The sequence below is a fragment of the Pseudophryne corroboree genome, chromosome 6, assembly GCF_028390025.1.
Source record: "Pseudophryne corroboree isolate aPseCor3 chromosome 6, aPseCor3.hap2, whole genome shotgun sequence".
Lineage (NCBI taxonomy): Eukaryota > Metazoa > Chordata > Amphibia > Anura > Myobatrachidae > Pseudophryne > Pseudophryne corroboree.
Genome location: NC_086449.1, coordinates 115,050,039 through 115,067,823, shown reverse-complemented (window position 1 = coordinate 115,067,823; position 17,785 = coordinate 115,050,039). Strand labels below are relative to the sequence as shown.

General features: G+C 47.5%; 1 protein-coding gene across 6 annotated transcripts in view; it reads right to left on the bottom strand.

Moving 5' to 3' along the window:
• Window positions 1–17,785, bottom strand: part of ADGRE5 (adhesion G protein-coupled receptor E5) — a 295,974-nt gene that overhangs the window by 157,904 nt on the left and 120,285 nt on the right. The window contains exon 1 of one of the 6 annotated variants that reach the window (XM_063931717.1): window positions 8,382–8,620. The exons of 3 other annotated variants lie outside the window; for them this stretch is intronic. The gene's annotated coding sequence lies outside the window, so the exon portion shown is untranslated. Of the gene's footprint in view, window positions 1–7,435; window positions 7,700–8,381; window positions 8,621–17,785 lie in introns of those variants that run through there. 2 more of the 6 variants (XM_063931720.1, XM_063931715.1) reach the window with 2 other exon arrangements.

Sequence of the window (17,785 nt, the reverse complement as noted above, 5' to 3'; positions counted from 1 at the left end):
GTCCACGGTGAGGTCAGTGGGGGTCCAGCGGTCATTGCACGGATCAGTGGTGAGGTCAGCGAGGGTTGGCATGCACTATGTGGTGAGGGATAAGCTGCAAAGCCACTCCCCCACCGCCAGACATTGGTCACAGTAGTAGTGACGTCATGACACTACAGCATGTCATGATATCACTACAGCTCCAAATATTCAGTTTTTTGGAATATTCCGTATAACGGAGAACCGACCTGTACCAGTTATTTATATAGCACACAAATATTACACAGCGCTAGAATATTTGCCCATTCACACTAGTCCCTGTCCAAGTGGAGCTTACACTCAGTATTCCCTACCACATGTACACACACATACACACTAGGATTATTTTTTTGTCGGGAGCCAAGTAACCTTCCATTTTATTTTGGATTGCAGTAGAATAGTGCAATAAGAGGAAGAAACCCACGCAAGCACAGGGAGAATATAGCAACTCCAATATACATAGGGCTGTGGGGGTAATCAAACCCAAGACCTCAGTGCTGAGAGGCAGTAATACTAACCATTACACCATCCATGCTGCTCCCATTTATGTCCAATTGTTATCCAGCACATAAGCTATAACGCATTTTAGCACATCATTGGATACTATATAAAAGAGAAATATCCTCTCTATCATTGCAATTTGTATGAAAGTATATTTAGCACTGAGGTGTATATCTGGCTATTTGCCCAGGTTGTAAATTGCTTTTTCCTGTTACATCTCTTCATTCTCTGCAGGGAAGCATCACACAATATGTGCACATTATGGTCTTAAGCAAAACAGGAAAAGCAGAAATGTCATTCCATCCTATGTTAATATACATGTACAAGATTGCTTTTATTATAAATCATTTTGGGTCATTATTCTGACTACTATATAGAGCCGTACTGTAAGACCTGATTCAGAGCTGCATGTAGCAGATGGATGGATTGGCTTTTTGCGTACTGCGCATGCATATGCAGCATGTATGTGCATCTTTGTGTATGCACAGGTGATTCCGAGTTCACGGGAACTGGGTATCTCTGGGTGGCAACTGATCCTATGCACTAAAGAAAATCGTTCCCTGGGTGTGTTATACTAGTGGATCCCTGTGGTATAACAATGCCCACCTCTGCTAGTCTGGCTCACCCTGCTGCCCACTCACTTTATCACTTCTGACTGCTAGGATCTGTCACTCGGCGGCGGCTCTGGCTCCAACCCCAACCCACCGCAATCTCTATTCCCTCGCTCCGCCAACCACCCTCCATCCCTCCCACTCCCCCCCCCCACCCTCCAAATAGAGAATCCAGTGAGAGTGTGGCAGGCCAATCAGGATCAAGCCCAGCATGGCTGATCATTCATAGATCCCATAGGAAGGGCTGACTGACAGCAGCCTCATACTGTTTGCTAGCGTGTTGATGCAGTGTGCACAAAAAAATAATAATAATCTCCTACATGACAGGTGCACATGCCTTGGTCTCAACCCCTTGAATCCGCCTATGGTTTTTGGAGTGTGTGAGAAAACTAGAGTACCTGGAGCAAACCCATGCAAACACACTGATAACATACAATGGCCACACATATGGACTATGACTGGGATTTGAAGTTATGAGTCGACTTCATTGCTGTAAGACATTCATGCTAGGTTTTGGTTATATTGCATGTATATAGATCTGACTATAGCTCCGCTGGTGATTTGCTGTCTAATAAACAACCGCTTCCTCAGATATTGGACAAAGCGGTAAATGTATCCAGCCTGCAACTTGCAGGTATCAGTAACTTTCCAGCGAGTCTGCCGATGTTTTAAAGGGGCAATCATTTAAAAGGGAAAAACAACCTTGTTTTGCCTTTTACATGACTGTGTTTTGCCCTTTATAAATGAGTGCCCCTTTAAAACATTGGGCAGACTTGCCAGAAAGTCGATGATGTCGGCTATTACATTTAGCCCATGTGTGAGAGCGTTTTCAGCGTCCAAAGATGAGGCAGGTAATAAACTGAAACATTGCAGGTAAGAGCTGTCTTGGCGAGGGGGAGGCGTCACCTGTTACCTCTGGGTACATTGGTAAGGGTGATGGTGTTAGACAGTGGATCACTCTGCGGTCTGTCTCCGTTCCCAGCACTAGAGGCAGCTTCCCTGCTCTAGTGTTTTCCCTCCTAGTGTTAGCTCAATGCAGGAGGAGGTACTTAGAACCTAATTCAGAGTTGTTTGCAGCAGCAAATTTGTTAGCATTTGGGCAAAACGACGTGCACTGCAGGGGGGGGGGGGGAGATATAACATGTGCAGAGAGAGTTAGATTTGGGTGGGGTGTGTTCAAACTGAGATCTAAATTGCAGTGTAAAAATAAAGCAGCCAGCATTTACCCTGCACAGAAACAAAAATGCCCACCCAAATCTAACTCTCTCTGCAAATATTATATCTGCCACACCTGCAGTGCACATGGGCCCTCATTCCGAGTTGATCGCTCGCTGCCGATTTTCGCAGCACAGCGATCAGGTTGAAAAATGGCAATTCTGCACATGCGCATGGTACGCAGCGCGCATGCGCTAAGTACTTTCACACAAAACTTTGTAGTTTAACACAACCTCGAGCGACACTTTTCAGTCGCTCGAGTGTTCGTTGTTTGATTGACAGGAAGTGGGTGTTTCTGGGCGGCAACTCAGCGTTTTCAGGGAGTGTGCTAAAAAACGCAGGCATGCCAGGTAAAAACGCAAGAGTGGCTGGAGAAACGGGAGAGTGGCTGGCCAAACGCAGGGCGTGTTTATGACGTCAAACCAGGAACTAAACAGACTGCAGTCATCGCAAGCTAGGAGTAAGTATCGAGCCACTCTGAAACTGCATTACATTTTTTAGTAGCAGAACTGCTAACCTTTCGTTCGCACGGTTAGCAGTTCTGCTACTAAAAAATGACTACAAAGTTTTTTGTGAAAGTACAACTGCTAACAAATTTGCTGTTGCGATAAACTCTGAATTACTCCCTTAGGGGGTAATTCCAAGTTGATCGCAGCAGGAATTTTTTTAGCAGTTGGGCAAAACCATGGTGGTCATTCCGAGTTGTTCGCTCGCAAGCTGCTTTTAGCAGCTTTGCACACGCTAAGCCGCCGCCTACTGGTAGTGAATCTTAGCATAGTAAAATTGCGAACGAAAGATTAGCAGAATTGCAAAGAGACACTTCTTAGCAGTTTCTGAGTAGCTCCAGACTTACTCGGCAACTGCGATCAGTTCAGTCAGTTTCGTTCCTGGTTTGACGTCACAAACACACCCAGCGTTCGCCCAGACACTCCTCCGTTTCTCCAGCCACTCCCGCGTTTTTCCCAGAAACGGTAGCGTTTTTTCACATACTCCCATAAAACGGCCAGTTTCCGCCCAGAAACACCCACTTCCTGTCAATCACATTATGATCACCAGAACGAAGGAAAAACCTCGTAATGCCGTGAGTAAAATACCAAACTTCTTAGCAAATTTACTTGGCGCAGTGCGAACATTGCGCATGCGCAATTAGCGGAAAATCGCTGCGATGCGAAGAAAATTACCGAGCGAACAACTCGGAATGACCAGCCATGTGCACTGCAGGAGGGGCAGATATAACATGTGCAGAGAGAGTTGGATTTGGGTGTGGTGTATTCAATCTGCAATCTAATTTGCAGTGTAAAAATAAAGCAGCCAGTATTTACCCTGCACAGAAATAAAATAACCCACCAAAATCTAACTCTCTCTGCACATGTTATATCTGCCTCCCCTGCAGTGCACATGGTTTTGCCCAACTGCTAAAAAATTTACTGCTGCGATCAACTTGGAATTACCCCCTTAGTGCACAGTCAAGAGTTCTTCTTGGGAGAGACAACTGTACTGATGTGTAGCTTCTGCTCTCCTCAGTGTGTGACCTCGTCTAGCCCCGCAGCCGCATCCTGAGTGTACTAAGATGCTGTGTTACCGCTGTACTGCTTCACATGTATACTGTGAGTTCCTGCTGCTGCAGAACATCTTCTATATAATACATGCTGTTATCTGAATAAACCAATCATCCTGGTTAATTGCCATTGGGGGTCATTCCGACCCGTTCGCACGCTGCAACTTTTTGCAACCGCGCAAACGGGTCGGAACTGCGCCTGCGCAGGCGCGTTATTGCCCAGCGACGGCCATCGCATGGAACAAAGCAAAGAGATGTAACCACTCCCTAGTAGGCACTACATCCGTGTAGATATGATATTTCCAATATAGATGTCAAATGAGGTATCAAAATATGATAAAATATTTAATAAAATAAACATAAAATAAGACAAAAATATAGAAATATAAAACACATGTGGTGAATCACAAGGCAGGAAGGTGATTGTACCCGTATATTTGGTGGGAGCCGCAGGTGTTGAGAAAGCAGAGTACCCCGGGAAATACCCTGCTATAGGCTCCAGAGATTTGATTCCCAAATGACCGTCCACGTGACCCACAGCATGCAGAGGTTGTCCGTCTTGATAATGGAATAAGGCACAGCAGGGCAAAACCAACGCGTTTCGGGACTATGCTGTCCCTTTTTCAAGGCTGAAGGGAGTGGTTACATCTCTTTGCTATTGTCTATTCCCAAGGGAGTCATATAGGGGACCCCCATACCCTCCCTCACGGCCTGCTTCAGATCCCATACAGAGCCAGTTAGCCCCCACCTTACATATTTAGCTCTGAATGGAACAAAGCGTTCGCAGCTGCAAACACAAGAAGATTGACAAGAAGAAGGCGGACCTGGGCGACAACTCTCTGAGGAGTGTCCGGAAAAACGCAGGCGTGGTTGGCCGTTGAAGAGGAGGGTTCCTGACGTCAGGTCAATGCCGGATCATCGCAGCGGGTGAGTAACTCCAGAGCTGTGCAGAGACTGCACAAACTTTTTGTTTGTGCAGCTCTCTGCACAACCGATTGCAGCCCTGCACAGCCCGAACCCCCTCCCCTGTAGGCGGCGATTACCTGGTCGCAGCAGTGCTAAAAATCATCTGCGTTCGACCAGGTCAGAATGACCCCCATAGGGTGAACTAACATCCCTATCCGACACCGCAACACTCTGCCAACAGACATCCTGTCTATGACACACTTTTTGTAAAAAATTATTACAAGAAATGCTAGCTGCAGCTGTAATAGAGGATACAATAACTAAAACAGGGAACTACAGTGATTAGTACTTTTGCTCTCAGCATGAATGTTTCTCTCTGTGCGGATGGAGACAACGGTCACAGTGGAGAATTTGGTTTTTATTTTTTTGCTTGTTATAGGCCTGAATATTAACCATTGGTGCATAAAATAATAAATCAGCTAGTTCCACTGCAATTTTGGAGAATAACAGACCAATTGCACTTAGCAGCAACAAGCAGCCATTGTTTAATACAACAGGAAAAGTCAAATAAAAAAACAAGTTTTAATTTCCTGCAATTATAACAAAGCACTGAATGTTGTCATCCCATAGTAGCAATATAGTACTTAGGACAGACCTAGAGGATTAACAACAGAGGAAAAAGATGAGCCACCACCAAACCATACCGAACATTTTCCTCTGATTCTATTAGAGAGTCTTAGAAATAATCTGGATTCTGGAGAACAATGAAAGATGTGTTTATAGGATTGTTAGTAACCTATCTCAGGTCAATATTTTACTTACCTGGGGTGCAGCATTCACAGAGTTTGGTATGATGTCCTCTCAGAAGCGCCAAGAGGGAGGGGGGACAATTACCCAGGCTTGTTGGAGGTGGCCAAGTCAGCTGCTGAAGGAGACAAATATCTCCCTTTGCTGTGCTGCTGAGGGGATGCATAGTATTTTTTCGGAGGGGGCATGTTTTCTACGCCCCTCAGCCTGGGTCACGTTCAGCTATTGGCGGCCCTCTGTGCCCTGAAAGCTTACATGTGGCCAGGGCTGCTCTTCTAGCTGCCTAGCTGCTGTAGGTGCAATGAAAGGGCCACTATGCCTTACACCCTTACTTTGCTCCTACTGCCCAATTTTTTTTTCAACTGGCGTATAGGGTAACCAGTACTCACATGACATCCAAAGACCCATGCAATTTTGGGAACACAGACCCTTAGGGGAAGAATCTGATTCAGACTCAGCTGTGTCCATGTTGCTGGATGCACATCGGTGACTTTATGCTAATACTGTTACAAAGGGTGTGATACGCTATCCCGGCAGTCGAGATGGTACAATCACCCGACTGACTGCGGCATCCTTACTTTTAGAATGCCGACAAGGGACGGGGTAATTAATTTACCAATCCCCTGCCCTCTACCCTAACCCGCCTGGAGTGGCGGCTAGGGCTAAGGACACAGGTGGTGGTGGCTACTGCTAATCCCAGAGGGTGGCGGCTAGGGCTAAGGACACAGGGGGTGGTGGTTACGGCTAACCCTCCCTCCGCTGCGTAACACTAAGATCCCCCAGGCGCCCTAACCCTCACCGCAGTATTCCCATCATTGGTTGTAGAGGCTCACCCTCACCCCAATACTCCCATCAGAGGTGGTAGAGGTTAAGACTGTAGAGCAATTTAAACATGCTTGGGATTGGCATACTAATATCCTTACAAAGAACTAATGTTAAAAAAGGATTGAGATTAACTAACGGATGGCCCAAGTGGTTATTATCTGCCATCAAATTCTATGTTTAAAACTTAGCATCAGTATGCCATCGGTTGGGGTTCCGGCGCTGGGATTCGGAGTGGTGATGATGGGATTTTGGCGTCGGTCACCTGACCACCGGCATCCTGCGTGCCAGGATGCTGACCCAATCCCCTATCAAAGCCCTTCCTTGGTGCACATCGGTGCAGATGAATGTGCTACTTCAAGCATAGGGTGACATTCAGATCTGATCGCTGCTGTGCGTTTTCACATAGCGGGCAATCAGGTCATTACAGCGCATGCGTATGCGTGTTGGACAACAACAACGGGGATCGCCGGTCAGCGACGGGGTGGTGCGAAAAATAAGTTTGCACGGGCGTTCGCAAGGTGATTGACAGGAGGAAGCCATTTGTGGGTGGTCACTGACAGTTTACTGGGAGTGTCGGGAAAACGCAGAGAGGGTGTCTGACGTCAGCTCCGGCCAAGATCAGCCTGATTCTATCGCACTGGAGAAAATACACTCCCCCTGTAGGCAGCGACTATCTGAATGCAGGACAGCAAAAAACGCAGCCCAGCAATCAGATCTGAATGACCTCCATAGTTAGATGTTGAAATACTGCTTGGCATGTTTTTTAGCACCATCAAAATTTACACCAGCCTTATGGCAGGTGCAGTTCCTCCATATGAGTATGGCCTCTAAAGTGAGCTGCCACGCCACTCCAAGAACATACCTAGAAGACAGTCCAATGCATTTTCAAACACATCAGAGGCAATGTGTCTCTGTCATGACTGAGGTTTTTGTGAACCCGGTGTAGTGAAGTCTGTGCGGGCGACTGGAGGATTATGTGAATACTACCACTGACCTGGTTTCTGAAATGCTGTGGACTCTGGGTTTCCTCCGGTGACTGGGAAGAGGAACCGCAGCAGAGATGGCCGAATCTAGGTTCTCCTCATGCAGGATTAGGTCGGCAGACAGGAGGCATGCTGAAGGTCTCCTGAAAGACAGAACTGGAAAGGCACTGATGAATCAGTGAAGAATACCAGGTATAATTGTGCTAACGGGGTGCTTGGAGACACTGAGGTGCTTGCGGACACTGAGGTGCTTGCGGACACTGAGGTGCTTGCGGACACTGAGGTGCTTGCGGACACTGAGGTGCTTGCGGACACTGAGGTGCGTGGAGGCACTGAGGTGCGTGGAGGCACTGAGGTGCGTGGAGGCACTGAGGTGCGTGGAGGCACGGAGGTACTGAAGCACGGAGATGCTGGAAGCACGGAGGTACTGAGGCACGGAGGTACTGAGGCACGGAGGTGCTGGAAGCACGGAGATACTGAGGCACGGAGGTGCTGAGGCACGGAGGTACTGAGGCACGGAGGTACTGAGGCACGGAGGTGGTGAGGCACGGAGGTGCTGAGGCACGGAGGTGCTGAGGCACGGAGGTACTGAGGCACGGAGGTGCTGAGGCACGGAGGTGCTGAGGCACGGAGGTACTGAGGCACGGAGGTGCTGAGGCACGGAGGTGCTGAGGCACGGAGGTGCTGGAAGCACGGAGGTACTGAGGCACGAGGTGCTGGAAGCACGGAAGTACTGAGCTCTGGAGATCCCAACTACAACAGTAGTAAAACTGAAACACGACAACTGTGGTTTTAGTGGAGAACACGGAATTCTGTACTGTGCCTTTAAGACAAAACACTGCAGCTGTGCCTTTACATTGAGACTCAGGGAAATGGTGAAATCAATGGCAACACAAAAGTAAACCATACGGTAACAAGGGAACAGAGTTTCCACAGGAACTTAGGTACAAAGGTTACCTTTAGGGAGCTCAGCTTTTCAGACTCACACAAGGCTGTATGTGACACAAGGAACTGGCCCAGATTGCAACTCAGCCTCCTGATTTATACTTCCTGGTCCTTGAAGATTGGTGGGCAGGATTAGGTGATGTCACTGACATGTGACTACTCTAGCCAAGGCTGTGATGTAGAATGAGGCCTAGCAGGCCAAGAGAACACTGAAGCCTGGACTTCTGCAAAACACAGGATGCTTGCTTTTAGATTACTGAATTCAGCCTCACACAGGAGATCACCACAGGTGGAGCTGATTACCTCTCAGGCAGAGAACTCAGGAATACTCATAGTGCTGACAAGCTGTTTAACTCCGTGAGTGAAAAGACACAGGATCCAGGACAGATGGCAGGGGTAAGTCACCAAATATAAACCTACAGTCAGGATTGTGACAGTCTCCCATGGGGCTGAATCGGAACTCTGGCTCGCACACTGGGGGTAATTCAGACCTTATCGCTAGGCTGCGTTTTCTCACAGCCTGCGATCAGGTCCTAACTGCGCATGCGTATGCACCGCAATACACAGGCGCGTCGGACGACTGCACCGGGCATTGGTGCATAGTGGTGGGATGGTGCAAAAAAAGCGATCGCATCGGTGATTGCAAGGTGACTGACAGGAAGAGGGCATTTGTCGGTGGCAACTACCCGTTTTTAGGGAGTGTCTGGAAAAACGCAGGCATGTCCAAGCTATGAAAGAGAGGGTGTCTGACGTCAATACCGGTCCCGGACAGGCTGAAGTGATCACAGCGGCTGCATAAGTCCTGGGCTGCGCAGACAGGGCAGTCGAGAGCCGTGCTGGGCCCAGTTACTTTTCAAGGGGTGTGGCCTAATCACAGAAGGTGCGGTCAAATACTGAAAAATATTGTATTTTAAGCACCTCCATGACCACACTGCAGCCCAGTACACAGCAGAGTGTGCTGTGTTGAGGAAAAGAGATGCAGCTGCTGCTGCCAGGTAAAGGGGAGGCAACCTGGGCCCCTACTGTACCCTCACTGGGCCCCTCCATCAGACCTGGGCCCAAGTAATTTGTACCCTCTCCCCCCACCTCTCTCGACACCACTGTGCGCAGAGACTGCACAAAATCAGTTTGTGCAGCTCTGCGACACATGCGTTAACACACTTGCACAGCTAAAATACACTCCCCCAGTGGGCGGCAACTATCTGATCGCAGGGCTGCAAAAATTGCTGTCCAGCGATCAGGTCTGAATTAGGCCCACTATCTGGATTGTATGATCAGTATGACATCAGCAATTGATTGGTCCAATTTGCAGACAATTGTGCAAATAAATCAGCAATGTATGGGGTTCACAGATCGCAGATTTTGGCCATAAATTGATTGGGAATCTTAAATCAGGTTTTTCAACATGTTTAATTTCATAGATCAACTGGGACTGTGGATTGTTAGTGTATGGGCAACAATCAGCAGAGCTGCAGTCCGTTTTTAGTAAACTGATGAGGCTTTCAAGATTGGCAGATCTGTTTAACTGAAAATGATCTGCAAATCACTGAAAAAATATCTGTAATGTATGGGCAAAGTCAGATGAATTGAAAACAATAAATCTGGGGGAAAAAAATCTCAGGATATGTAAAACAATAAATTGCGATTGCAGATGTATGGGCCCCTTTAGACGCATAAGATTGGCTTACTGAGTTTTAAAGCAGTACATGACCAGGGCCTAAGGTACCTGAAGCAGATTCTGATTCCATAATGCCCCACTCGATTACTGCGATCTATAGATGAAGGACTTTTAGCAGTACCTAAAATCTCCCGTAATTCATCTGGGGGTCGAGCTTTTAGTCATGCGGCTCCGACTCTATGGAACTCACTTCCCCGCACAGTGCGAGAGGCCCCAACTATGGAATCCTTCAAAAGTAGACTCAAGACTTTCCTGTTTACTCAAGGATTCCCATAATGTCCCTTTAGTATCTCCATGCTTCTGTATTTTATGAAAAGCTTTTCTGTTCTTCATTGTTTCTGTACTATATTATGCTATGTATCTGCTAAGCGCCTTGAGTCCTATTGGAGAAAGAGCGCTATATAAATAAAATTATTATTATTATTATTATTATTATTATTATAAGAAAAAGATTTCTCCACTGCATCCAATATCACTGCCACGTCCGAATCAGGTCCTTAGTGACTAAGGGATCTATTTACTAAGCCTTGGGTGGAGATAAAGTTGACAGAGATAAAATACCAGCCAATCGGCTCCTAACTGCCATGTCACAGGCTGTGTTTGAAAAATGACAGTTAGGAGCCGATTGGCTGGTACTTTATCTCCATCAACTTTATCTCCATCCAAGGCTTAGTAAATAAACCCCTAAGGGGTCTTCAGTGTGGAGAAGTTGCCCATGGAGACCAATCAGCATTGAAGTAACATTTATAATTTGCATACTAGACAATTGTACGGAGCAGCTTATTGGTTGCCATGGGCAACTTCTACACAGGCTAACTTTTCCTAACTTTTCACTGCTTCATGAATAGACCCCTAAACTTTAGATTGCCGATAATACCCTGCACCGGAGCCATGTCCTGGGCCCTGCTCCCTAGAGGACAGCACTGCTCACACACCCCTAGTTATGACATTGGGAATGGACTTTTCCAATTTAACAAACTTTGAAAAGTTACAGTGTGTTTTTTCTGAGCTTATCTCCTGTAGCTAATGCCTCCTCCATATGTCATTAGCAGCTGTGTCGGGATGTAATCATGTGACCGGCGGTCGGGATCCCCCAGGTCACTATGCCAACGGCAGAATCCTGACTGCTAGAAATCCCAACAGTCAGCATACCGACTAACAGGGACTATTCCCTAATGAAAAGAGCCATTGGGGATTAAAAAGCGATCATTTTAGATCCCTCTGCTCCTTTGGATTGTTTTTGGGAGTGTGCTGTAACCATACTTACCGACATTCTGGCTGCTCTCTGCGGGAGAGAGCAGCCAGGTCGGCTCAGCGGGCGGGCAGGAGAGGCTGTGATGTAAAGGAGGGGGTGGCCGGAGGTGGGACAGGGGCGGAGCAAGGGTGGGGGTGGAGCAAGGGCGGGGTCACAGTAACACCTCCTTTGAGCCACGCCCCCCCGCTCTGTAATGCCGCGATCACCGGCATTACACTGCAGGGGGCCGTGGCTATGATGACGCGATTCAGCAAGAATCGCGTCATCGACTGCCCGGACCGCCCACTTTACACACTAAGTGGGCGGACGGGCAGGGGGGACCCCGCAAATCGGGAGACTTGCCTGCTCTTCCGAGGGGCCGGGAGGGTCAATCGATTTTCGGGAGCCTCCTGGCCATTCCGGGAGAGTAGGCAAGTATGGCTGTAACCCAGGGCTGCACATACTCTGTAGAACCCTGTAGAACTTTTGACTCTATGATCATTAGGAAAAGATCAGATTTCCCTGTGTGTCGGGGCAGCGACTTACTGGAGCAGCTGTCCCAACATGAGTAAAATATAGTGATGTGCACCGGACATTTTTCGGGTTTTGTGTTTTGGTTTTGGGTTCGGTTCCGCGGCCGTGTTTTGGATTCGGATGCGTTTTGGCAACACCTCACCTCACTCAATTTTTGTCGGATTCGGGTGTGTTTTGGATTCGGGTGTTTTTTTCAAAAAACCCTAAAACAGCTTAAATCATAGAATTTGGGGGTCATTTTGATCCCATAGTATTATTAACCTCAATAACCATAATTTCCACTCATTTCCAGTCTATTCTGAACACCTCACACCTCACAATATTATTTTTAGTCCTACAATTTGCACCGAGGTCGCTGGATGGCTAAGCTAAGCGACACAAGTGGCCGACACAAACACCTGGCCCATCTAGGAGTGGCACTGCAGTATCAGACAGGATGGCACACCAAAAAAATAGTCCCCAAACAGTACATGATGCAAAGAAAAAAAGAGGCGCACCAAGGTTGCTGTGTGACTAAGCTAAGCGACACAAGTGGCCGACACAAACACCTGGCCCATCTAGGAGTGGCACTGCAGTGTCAGGCAGGATGGCACTTCAAAAAAATAGTCCCCAAACAGTACATGATGCAAAGAAAAAAAGAGGCGCACCAAGGTCGCTGGATGGCTAAGCTAAGCGACACAAGTGGCCGACACAAACACCTGGCCCATCTAGGAGTGGCACTGCAGTGTCAGGCAGGATGGCACTTCAAAAAAATAGTCCCCAAACAGCACATGATGCAAAGAAAAATGAAAGAAAAAAGAGGTGCAAGATGGAATTGTCCTTGGGCCCTCCCACCCACCCTTATGTTGTATAAACAGGACATGCACACTTTAACGAACCCATCATTTCAGTGACAGGGTCTGCCACACGACTGTGACTGAAATGACTGGTTGGTTTGGGCCCCCACCAAAAAAGAAGCAATCAATCTCTCCTTGCACAAACTGGCTCTACAGAGGCAAGATGTCCACCTCATCATCATCCTCCGATTCCTCACCCCTTTCACTGTGTACATCCCTCTCCTCACAGATTATTAATTCGTCCCCACTGGGATCCACCATCTCAGGTCCCCGTGTACTTTCTGGAGGCAATTGCTGCTGGTGAATGTCTCCACGGAGGAATTGATTATAATTCATTTTAATGAACATCATCTTCTCCACATTTTCTGGAAGTAACCTCGTACGCCGATTGCTGACAAGGTGAGCGGCTGCACTAAACACTCTTTCGGAGTACACACTGGAGGGAGGGCAACTTAGGTAGAATAAAGCCAGTTTGTGCAAGGGCCTCCAAATTGCCTCTTTTTCCTGCCAGTATACCTACGGACTGTCTGACGTGCCTACTTGGATGCGGTCACTCATATAATCCTCCACCATTCTTTCAATGGTGACAAAATCATATGCAGTGACAGTAGACGACATGTCAGTAATCGTTGGCAGGTCCTTCAGTCCGGACCAGATGTCAGCACTCGCTCCAGACTGCCCTGCATCACCGCCAGCGGGTGGGCTCGGAATTCTCAGCCTTTTCCTCGCACCCCCAGTTGCGGGAGAATGTGAAGGAGGAGATGTTGACGGGTCACGTTCCGCTTGACTTGACAATTTTCTCACCAGCAGGTCTTTGAAAGAGAGATACAACGTAGGTTTTAAATCTAGGATCGAGCACGGTGGCCAAAATGTAGTGCTCTGATTTCAACAGATTGACCACCCGTGAATCCTGGTTAAGCGAATTAAGGGCTCTATCCACAAGTCCCACATGCCTAGCGGAATCGCTCTGTTTTAGCTCCTCCTTCAATGTCTCCAGATTCTTCTGCAAAAGCCTGATGAGGGGAATGACCTGACTCATGCTGGCAGTGTCTGAACTGACTTTACGTGTGGCAAGTTCAAAGGGTTGCAGAACCTTGCACAACGTTGAAATCATTCTCCACTGCGCTTAAGTCAGGTGCATTCCCCCTCCTTTGCCTATATCGTGGCCAGATGTATAGGCTAGAATGGCCTTTTGCTGCTCCTCCATCCTCTGAAGCATATAGAGGGTTGAATTCCACCTCGTTACCACCTCTTGCTTCAGATGATGGCAGGGCAGGTTCAGGAATGTTTGGTGGTGCTCCAGTCTTCTGTACGCGGTGCCTGAATGCCGAAAGTGGCCCGCAATTCTTCGGGCCACCGACAGCATCTCTTGCACGCCCCTGTCGTTTTTTAAATAATTCTGCACCACCAAATTCAAGGTATGTGCAAAACATGGGACGTGCTGGAATTTGCCCAGATATAATGCACGCACAATATTGCTGGCGTTGTCCGATGTCACAAATCCCCAAGAGAGTCCAATTGGGGTAAGCCATTCTGCGATGATCTTCCTCAGTTCCCGTAAGAGGTTTTCAGCTGTGTGCCTCTTATGGAAAGCGGTGATACAAAGCGTAGCCTGCCTAGGAACGAGTTGGCGTTTGCGAGATGCTGCTACTGGTGCCGCCGCTGCTGTTATTGCTGCGGGAGGCAATACATCTACCCAGTGGGCTGTCACAGTCATATAGTCCTGAGTCTGCCCTGCTCCACTTGTCCACATGTCCGTGGTTAAGTGGACATTGGGTACAACTGCATTTTTTAGGACACCTGTGACTCTTTTTCTGAGGTCTGTGTACATTTTCGGTATCGCCTGCCTAGAGAAATGGAACCTAGATGGTATTTGGTACCAGGGACACAGTACCTCAATCAAGTCTATATTTGCCTCTGAATTAACGATGGATACCGGAACCACGCTTCTCACCGCCCAGGCTGCCAAGGCCTGAGTTATCTGCTTTGCAGCAGGATGACTGCTGTGATATTTCATCTTCCTCGCAAAGGACTGTTGGACAGTCAATTGCTTACTGGAAGTAGTACAAGTGGTCTTCCTACTTCCCCTCTGGGATGACGATCGACTCCCAGCAGCAACAACAGCAGCACCAGCAGCAGTAGGCGTTACACTCAAGGATGCATCGGAGGAATCCCAGGCAGGAGAGGACTCGCCAGACTTGCCAGTGACATGGCCTGCAGGATTATTGGCTTTCCTGGGTAAGTAGGAAATTGACACTGAGGGAGTTGGTGGTGTGGTTTGCAGGAGCTTGGTTACAAGAGGAAGGGATTTAGTGGTCAGTGGACTGCTTCCGCTGTCATCCAAAGTTTTTGAACTTGTCACTGACTTATGATGAATGCGCTGCAGGTGACGTATAAGGGAGGATGTTCCGAGGTGGTTAATGTCCTTACCCCTACTTATTACAGCTTGACAAAGGCAACACATGGCTTGACACCTGTTGTCCGCATTTGTGTTGAAATAATTCCACACCGAAGAGCTGATTTTCTTTGTATTTTGACCAGGCATGTCAATGGCCATATTCGTCCCACGGACAAAAGGTGTCTCCCCGGATGCCTGACTTAAACAAACCACCTCACCATCAGAATCCTCCTTGTCAATTTCCTCCCCAGCGCCAGCAACACCCATATCCTCATCCTGGTGTACTTCAACACTGACATCTTCAATTTGACTATCAGGAACTGGACTGCGGGTGCTCCTTCCAGCACTTGCAGGGGGCGTGCAAATGGTGGAAGGCGCAAGCTCTTCCTGTCCAGTGCTGGGAAGGTCAGGCATCGCAACCGACACAATTGGACTCTCCTTGGGGATTTGTGATTTAGAAGAACGCACAGTTCTTTGCTGTGCTTTTGCCAGCTTAAGTCTTTTCATTTTATTAGCGAGAGGATGAGTGCTTCCATCCTCATGTGAATCTGAACCACTAGCCATGAACATAGGCCGGGGACTCAGCCGTTCCTTGCCACTCCGTGTCGTAAATGGCATATTGGCAAGTTTACGCTTCTCATCAGACGCTTTCAATTTAGATTTTTGGGTCATTTTACTGAACGTTTGTTTTTTGGATTTTACATGCTCTCTACTATGACATTGAGCATCGGCCTTGGCAGACGACGTTGATGGCATTTCATCATCTCGGCCATGACTAATGGCAGCAGCTTCAGCACAAGGTGGAAGTGGATCTTGATCTTTCCCTATTTTACCCTCCACATTTTTGTTCTCCATTTTTTAATGTGTGGAATTATATGCCAGTATCAATAGCAATGGCCTACTACTATATATACTGCGCACAACTAAAATGCACCACAGGTATAGAATGTAGATGGATAGTATACTTAATGACGACACAGAGGTAGGCACAGCAGTGGCCTTCCGTATCGTACTGCTATATATAGTATACTGGTGGTCACTGTGTCGGCAAACTGCAAAACTAAAATGCACCACAGGTATAGAATGTAGATGGATAGTACACTTAATGACGACACAGAGGTAGGCACAGCAGTGGCCTTCCGTATCGTACTGCTATATATAGTATACTGGTGGTCACTGTGTCGGCAAACTGCAAAACTAAAATGCACCACAGGTATAGAATGTAGATGGATAGTATACTTAATGACGACACAGAGGTAGGCACAGCAGTGGCCTTCCGTATCGTACTTCTATATATAGTATACTGGTGGACACTGTGTCGGCAAACTGCAAAACTAAAATGCACCACAAGTATAGAATGTAGATGGATAGTATACTTAATGACGACACAGAGGTAGGCACAGCAGTGGCCTTCCGTATCGTACTGCTATATATAGTATACTGGTGGACACTGTGTCGGCAAACTGCAAAACTAAAATGCACCACAGGTATAGAATGTAGACGGATAGTATACTTAATGACGACACAGAGGTAGGCACAGCAGTGGCCTTCCGTATCGTACTGCTATATATAGTATACTGGTGGTCACTGTGTCGGCAAACTGCAAAACTAAAATGCACCACAGGTATAGAATGTAGATGGATAGTATACTTAATGACAACACAGAGGTAGGTACAGCAGTGGCCTTCCGTATCGTACTGCTATATATAGTATACTGGTGGACACTGTGTCGGCAAACTGCAAAACTAAAATGCACCACAGGTATAGAATGTAGATGGATAGTATACTTAATGACGACACAGAGGTAGGCACATTAGTGGCCTTCCGTATCGTACTGCTATATATAGTATACTGGTGGACACTGTGTCGGCAAACTGCAAAACTAAAATGCACCACAGGTATAGAATGTAGATGGATAGTATACTTAATGACGACACAGAGGTAGGCACAGCAGTGGCCTTCCGTATCGTACTGCTATATATAGTATACTGGTGGACACTGTGTCGGCAAACTGCAAAACTAAAATGCACCATAGGTATAGAATGTAGATGGATAGTATACTTAATGACGACACAGAGGTAGGCACAGCAGTGGCCTTCCGTATCGTACTGCTATATATAGCTATATAGCATACTGGTGGTCACTCTGCACTGTACTCCTCCTATATAATATTAATTATACTGGTGGTCCCCAGTCCCCACAATAAAGCAGCACACTGAGCACAGATATGGAGTGTTTTTCAGGCAGACAACGTATACTGGTGGTCACTGTCAGCAAAACTCTGCACTGTACTCCTGCTATATAATACAGCTGCTCCCCAGTCCCCACAACTAAGCAGTGTGAGCACAGATATATTATTATGCAGCACACTGAGCACAGATATGGAGCGTTTTTTTTCAGGCAGAGAACGGACTGGTGGTCACTGATCAGCAAAACTCTGCACTATACTCCTCCTAACAGCTGCTCCCCAGTCCTCCCCACAATTAAGCAATCAAGTTCAACAATAAAGTGAATAAACGGAGAGGACGCCAGCCACGTCCTCTCCCTATTATCTCCAATGCACGAGTGAAAATGGCGTCGACGCGCGGCTGCTTATATAGAATCCGAATCTTGCGAGAATCCGACAGCGGGATGATGACATTCGGGCGCGCTCGGGTTAGCCGAGCAAGGCGGGAAGGTTCGAACCTGCCTCGGACCCGTGTAAAATGGGTGAAGTTCGGGGGGGTTCGGTTTCCG